Source organism: Phytophthora infestans, genomic scaffold, assembly GCF_000142945.1.
Source record: "Phytophthora infestans T30-4 supercont1.6 genomic scaffold, whole genome shotgun sequence".
Taxonomy (NCBI): domain Eukaryota; phylum Oomycota; class Peronosporomycetes; order Peronosporales; family Peronosporaceae; genus Phytophthora; species Phytophthora infestans.
In genome coordinates this window covers 1,391,828-1,399,367 of record NW_003303753.1, presented here as the reverse complement: position 1 = coordinate 1,399,367, position 7,540 = coordinate 1,391,828, and positions in this window count along the sequence as shown.

The window sequence follows — 7,540 nt, the reverse complement described above, 5'->3', positions numbered from 1 at the left end:
CCGAGGCACGTCGCGCCCACGTCCTAGGCCTTGCTGTCTGAAGAGAAAATTGCCGAATAAGCTAACCGCTCTTTTGCTACAGCTCATTGGCTAAGCGACGGAGACGTATGGATCATCCATTGGATGGTTCACGTCTCACTAAGCCTCTGCCGCAGATCCTCTGGCGCAGTGCCAGAGAGCAGCCAGCACACGCACGATCTGTGTGGCACGCAGACAGTGCGTGTGCTGGCTGCTTTCCGCATTGTATTTGTACTATTTTGTCCTAAAACGCATGCAACTTTAAAGTCGCATGACGCCTTTTTTATACTCTCAGGCGCATGCTCCCTAGTCAATAGCTAGCCAATCATATCCCTTTACTTGGGTGCATGGGAGCGCATGCGCCGGTTGAGAATGGCCCTAAGCGAAGTTTTGGCCTAAGCGAACTTCGATTATGACCAATGGCAGCGCTTTATTTAAAACATATGGTTGCACATTAATGTGTCGCTCCGCGAGCTAATTATAGGAGGGGTTGATAAAGAGGCACTAGGGAGAGCGACAGCGTACAAATAGGTAGAGCTGCTCGAACGAAATGCTATTAATAGCTCTCACCAGTGGGCCACTTTGGAATTAATGGAGGCAGGTCATTTACTAACGGAATATTCCACTGGATCAGCTTGGTTTTTTTTTCCTTTCTAGCACTAATTCTGAGATTTGCTTCAAATGGTACCCGTAAACCTCAAACATGGGCGTTCGCTTAGGACAGGGGCGATGCGGTACCGTAAAACACGGATCCAATGCTGCACACGGATCGAGTGCAACAAAGAGTAAAAATGCAGATCAATTGATGTGCAAAAACAAAAAGGCAAATCTTTAAAGGTTTCACCCCTCCTACTCAGCGTATCGATTTTATTGTTCGTGACCTACCTCTAGAATTGGTGCTTCTTCTTCTGCGTAAGTTGGTACTCTGAAGCGGTCTTCTATATCTCGAGGCCCAGTAGGTAGTATCCCGCTCTTGGCGAAGCCCTTTCGAATCGTCGCCGGCGAAATTGAAGCCCACCCTTCTGCTACAAAGCGCGAAATAAGTTGACGCTTCTCTTGTGGGGTCTTTGGGAACTCATGATCAATGTGGTAAGCCAGTAGCTATTTCTGCATTTTAATAACAATTAGAAAAAAATATAATAAAGCAAAACGAAAACTTACCGCACATAGTCCTTGAATGGCTTCATCACAGAAACGTCAATCGGCTGCGCCAGCCCTGTTATCCCCGGCGGAACAAACTCAACCTGCGTGCAGCAGTCTTTTTCGAGCTCGGTACGAACAGAATCCATCTTGTGGACTTTTAAGCTGTCCAACAGGAGTAACCTACAGCCATCTACTGAGGGTTTCCAGATCTAGCACAATAACAATTTAGAAACTCATATTTACAATAAAAAAACCGATATTGTACGTACGCGTTAAATCCACTCTTGCATCACAACTTCGTTGCAAACTCTTTCTTTTGGACAGTGTGTTCGCATGATGAGTGTCCAAAGGACGGATTCCAAACGTCCTGTGACACCGCGGGCCGCCAGGAATGGCCGAAAAAACCTACGAGGGGAGGCAATTTAACTCCCGTGGCTGATGCAGCTAGAAATACAGAGCAGCGAAACCCATTCACCTCACTTCCTACAATACGCATAGTTAGTAAAAATATTGATAAGTGTAAATATTTTTAGTAAGTAAAAAAATACCCTGTCTGACGTCCACAGCTGGAGTTCCAACGAAGTCGATTGTTGTCTTGCCATTCATGTCAATGTAAATTGCAGTTTGATTCATGTTGAACACAGATCCGTATTTGGACGGGCCCGTGGCAAATGAAAGAGCTCCACACTCTTCAATTGCGTACTAAATTGAGTGGCTAAACTTTGAAGTAACAAGCTGAAACACAAAATAAGAAATAGAAGTTGAAAAATAAACAGTATTACTAGCATTACCTCCATGTCAGATCATATCTTGCGGCCTTTATGAGTAATGCGTCTGATAAAAAGCCTGTTACGCTTGAGAAAGCGGCGCAAACACTCGATATTTGCACCGCGGGAACGACTCGCAAAGAGCTCTCCATCAAACCTAGAATGCATTAAAAGCAGACATTGCATCGAAACGCAGAGAGATCGATTTTTGCGCATTTCTGTAATCCACGACAACAGTCTTAATCATACACTATTAGAACAATTACTAGTATTCGGAATTTAATGCATAAATAAAAATACCTTTGCTCGAGATTCGGGTGTTTAACGTAGAGGTTTTGGCGGCTTGGTACTGAGGCGTAGTACTTGTTTGGTGCGGCACTGGCAAGGGCATTTTGTGTTGCCGCATCCACCGGTACATTGTTGTTCGGTGAACGTCTAGCTCAGCAGCCAAGGCGACGACTGAGCTGGCCTCTCCGAGGCGTAAAAGCCCTCACAGCTTGGCTTTGTTTTTGTTCTTCGGGTGCCGTGTCATTTGCACAATGGGGGCTGGTGTCATTTTGGCGCGGAAGTGAGATTGTTGGTGCGCAGTGAGCACAAGTTTGTTTTTACGGGTGTAAGAAGTGCGCACGCCTCTATGCAATTGATACTAGAATTGAACTTTTTACGAGTGTAGCATTGGATCCGTGTTTTACGGTAACAAATTCGCGCTATTCGTTCAAACTTTGCACAATACATCTAAATTAGCCTGGTAGTGCTACGAGTAGTAGTACGTACAGACCAATAAGAATTAATTCAATACCATCATAGTGTGGCGCACAAAAAAGTAGGTTACATTTTACAAATGAAAAAAGCTGTTAAATCCTAATTGTTATCAAAAATGAAAGCACATTCCACTTTATAGTTACTTTTATTAAAATAAAATTGATATGTGGATCAGGGCACATAAACAAGACGAATGTTTGAAATGCAATCAACAGCAATATATCACGTTACGAACAAGCGGATCAATAACAAGCTAACAATACTGTACTGTTCAGTATGGCGTTGAAATGACGCACTACATGTACGCTATTAGTATAATGGGGCTGTTTTTAATGCTTCGTTGAAAACCTTCTTCAATGCACTATTATATAGCGAAATTATGCGGTTGAAGTGCTAGTTAATGCATAGCCAGACTTGACGTAAAGCGAGTCACCAGAAGAGAGCTGCACGGCGAAAAACAAGTCATATCTGCATAAGTACGTGCAGTACAAACAAAACTAATGCTAGTGAGTTTTGATTTTGGCGTCAGTTTGATAGCAGGAGCCACGAACATGTAGTAGAGTCCAGCGATATTGGGGCCAACCACGTAGCGTTGAGCGATAGCAAGCCACAAGTCAGTTGTACAGAACAGTTGCGTACACGATGAAAATCGAAAATCCATGGCTTAGATATGTCGTCAAAGTCGTTGTCTAGAAGATCCACTTTAGCAAGTCCATCACTGCACTCGACAGTATCATAGCATATCATGCAATCGCTGTTAGATTGTGTTTTATTGCTCATATTAACATTATGAAAACTTACATCCCGGATATGTTTGTTATTACTGATCCTCCTCAAGACTGTCACATTTGCACAACGACAGATCTTTCAGTATTAACAAGAGCGCTGTGATCACGCACACGGATAAGTAATCGATGAGATATGTAGGTTGTAGAAAAGTCGATAAGTAGATAAGTAACAACCGCAACAGTTCGCTCACCACTTCGGCGACGGAGTATGGCCCAAAGTTGGGCGAGGCCGCCGCAGCACGTGAGCCAGCTGAGAATTTAAAGTTGTGAGAAAACTTGAGAGATACTTCTCGCTGGATTGAATGTGACCACGTCTCAGATATTAATACCTCTCTTAATAGATTTACAAGTGAGTTATTTAAGTAAAAACAATATACTAGTAAGTCATCGTGTCTAGTTTTAAAAAATAAGGCGCTAAAATCTGCTACATTTAAAGCAGTAAGAGTAGTAATAAAAAAAAGAAGAAAAAAACACCCAGGCAAAGAATCCCTACCGGTTAATTGGAAATGACTACGAATTGGTAAGTTTCATTCAAAGTAGTGCGGTTAGCAGAGCTATAGACCCCAGCTGATGGTAAGGGAGTTGGTGCGAAGCCTTTGGCTTTCCAGGGTTGCCAGAGCTGCGCAGCAGTGCCCGGAATGGCATGTAGGAGCACGAGGAGAGACAGTGTGTCTTCCGTGTAGTTTAAATGAGAAGGTGGCGCAGAACGCCAGCGTTGGTTTTGTAATGTTTCGAGCGGACACAGCTCCTCTCACTTCACGGGTAGTTATTGCTCACGCCCCCCCCCCTTCTCCTCTGCCGCGGTCCCAAGTTTTTCGATGCATAATTACAATTTGTTCAGTGCTTCCTATTATCAATTTTTTAACCACCTTATTACCATATTTCGCATGTATGATACACCCACCCAGCAGCGAATCATTGATTAGAACTGAGACCCCAGGAAATCGCATGTAGAGCGATCCACGACACTAAAATGAAATAATGACTATCAAATCTCATAAATTTCACCACAAGCGAATGGTTCGTGTCAAGCCAAAAGGAAGACCCCGACGAGGAGGACGTGGCCGCCGCGTGCAGCATACAAGCTCAATGCTGAATCAGTTGACAAGAAGTTCGCGGCTCTAGTGATGTTAAAGACGACGGGAGCTATGCGAGCCACCATTTCTCAATTCTATCCTAATCTAGCCGCCGCATCGTACAAAAGCAATCAACGTAGTGCTAATGAAAGTGCCGAAGAGCGCGACCGCTGTCTCGCAGCCAGCGGATGTCGATGAGCTGCTGGCACAACATTCAAGCTGCGTCGACCCAGCAGGACTCTAGTATGTGACTGGATTCAGCATGCGTGGAAATCACTTCCTGCTACTACAATATCTAATGGGTTTAAGCGAAGTAAGCTGGAGCCGAGTGCGAGCTGCATTGCATCGAGTCAGTTGGTGGCCCAACTCGAGAAACCCTCGCTACTAGAAGGGCAACCGGTAGATGAAAGTGATGACTTCGCCTTTCAGGACATCATCGAAGAAACAACTGTCTAAGAATCGAGAATTTGTCTCTTCATCAAAGAGACAGCTGTCTAAAAATAGAGAATTTGTTTCTTCAGCTTTTAAAATCCTTTTTTCAGGGGAACCTATCCCTCATAACATAGGGTGTATCGGTCTACATGCGAAATACGGTAAGCACTACCAGCCCAACCCTGCGTGATATTCTGGAATTCTATACGTAACTGCACCCGTCTCTGTGAGCTGCTGGATGCACACGCGTCTTCTGAACTACCATATTAGTGGTTGTCAGAGTTTATTACAAGTGGTGAATCCAAGAGAAGTTGGACACCTCAATGGCCAATAAGCTCTTGGAATACAAGTAATCTTACCCATGCTTTTTTTTTCAAGAGATCACTTGGAATCCAAGTCGTGTGCCACATCAATACAACATCAAAGACTACCATGAGCGGGAAGACTGTACGCACCAAGAAGAAGCCTATCTTCTGGGATCGTGACGGGTAAATGAGGAAAAATCATCGCTACAGGTCGTTCTGGATTGGCTCTTGTGGTGTAGTAGAACACACAAATATCGTCAGATGTGGATTCCTTACACAAACCACAACGAATCGCCGAGTTAGGTCGGCGGTTTGTATGGCCTGCGCAGAGGGTGGTCCCCTCGCGGTCCGGCCCTTCCGGGACAGACGAGTGGCTCGCTTCCACCCGGTTCCGACTAACCAAGTCAGATCACTTCCGAGGCTCCGCCGAGTTTGGTTCAGCTGAGCTCGTTCACAACCCTGTGCCCTCCACCAAAGGATGGACGACGGCGCGCGAGCGCTTTTACAGGTCACCGAGCGCAGAGGCAGCTCAGCTAGAAGTGTTACGGCACCCGGGCTATCCGACGTACCGGCCCGCTGAGTATGCGGGACTTTCTTTCGCGCGTAGCGAGACTTTGTCCTACCCGGACCGACCTAATCTCTTGGCGCTACAAGTCAATACCCTACAAGCTATGCCTCTCGAGTATTGACGGCAGGCATAATCCAGCCCTATGCAGGGACTTACCGGAAAAGTGTACACGTGTCTTGGACTAGGAAAATTCTGCTCTGTTATCTTCTGGGAGCCCTTTCGGCTCCCCCTATTTAATCCTATGCTTCTCATACAAATATCTAATGAAATGTAGTCGTTTCGGATCTCTACCGACCCTTCAGCTGAGTTCCGGCGTCCGTTGAGCTCAGCGGCTGTCCGGATAGCATATCCGGACAGATCGCCGAGTACTTACCGTGATCCTTGGCTCCTAAGCTCTAGGTTATCAGACCGAGCCGATTCTTGACCTAAAGTAGGTCGGCGTATGGTCGAATCTGGAAATCCCTACACCACAACTGCCCCGGTTATGATACGAGCCGAGCTGGTGAGTGTCTTAATCCTTCATTTTGTTCTGCCACCGTTGGTCCGTACTCGGCTGATGACGTCTCGCGGCTCCCCACCACCTTCTTTGGTACGTTCGTTGCTTCCGCTGTCACTCACTTGGCAGCTCCTTACTCTTCGCATGTTGTTCCAGCACAACCCGTGGCACCATCCTTCTTCTTTAACTCCTCGTCGAGGTGAAGGCGTGCCAGCTGAGTCGATTCCTCGACCCGTCGGTACTCGTGGGGTCAGCGACCGGCATGAAGCTGGGCTGGTTGACCTGACAACTTCCCATGAGTCTGACGCGGAGTCGGCAGAGTCTTCTCGCGTGCGCCTTCCTGGTCCACCGAGCTTGCCAGGCGACACCACTTCGGGCGCCACCAATCAGCCAAGCTCGGCTGCTCCAGTGAGTCTTGACTCCCTCATGGCCAGAATTAACGAGCAAGGGCATGATCGCCGAGAAGAATTGACCTTCTTGGCGAGGCTCATGACTTACGGATTTACTCGTTCCGTGGAGCCCTCCGATCCCGTGCAGCGGCGAGCGATTTTGCATGCTGCTTCCGCGGGGGAACTGTTGGATATCTTGAAAGGCAACTCGGCCGCTCTTGATTATCCAAAGATCATCGGCGATCTCCAAGCTGACAATCAAGCTGTTCAGGAGGAGAGCCGCGCACTGACTCGGCGACTGGACTCGCTTGCTCTCAGCAATGTCGACTTGTCAACTCAGCTCTCGTCGGCTCAACAGCAAGTGTCTCGATTGGAGGCTGCTGCCACGCAATCGGCTAATCTCCTCGCGTCGCTGCGAAAGGCTGTAGCTCTGAGTGAGGCAAAACTTGCTCGGGCCATCGCAGCTGAGCAGAGCAAAGTTGACGCTGCGTTGGGTCAGGCCCAGCTCCATCATCAGCAAGTCTTGGATCGGGACGCCGAGATCGACGTCCTTCTCCGATCCATTTCTGAGAGGGATGCGGCGTTCGTCACTCTTCAGGGCATTGCTTCCAAGCACTTCGAACAGCTGCAGGAGTCGGTGCGGTTGTACAGTTCCACCGGTACTCAGTCCTTGCGGCACGCTCAGTCGGTGATCGCTGAGCAGCGGGCTGTGATCTTGCGACAGAAGCGCTCATCCGTCGGAATGTATTATTCCGATGCACGATCCTCACATGCTGCTGCTGCTGGCGGTGGCTTG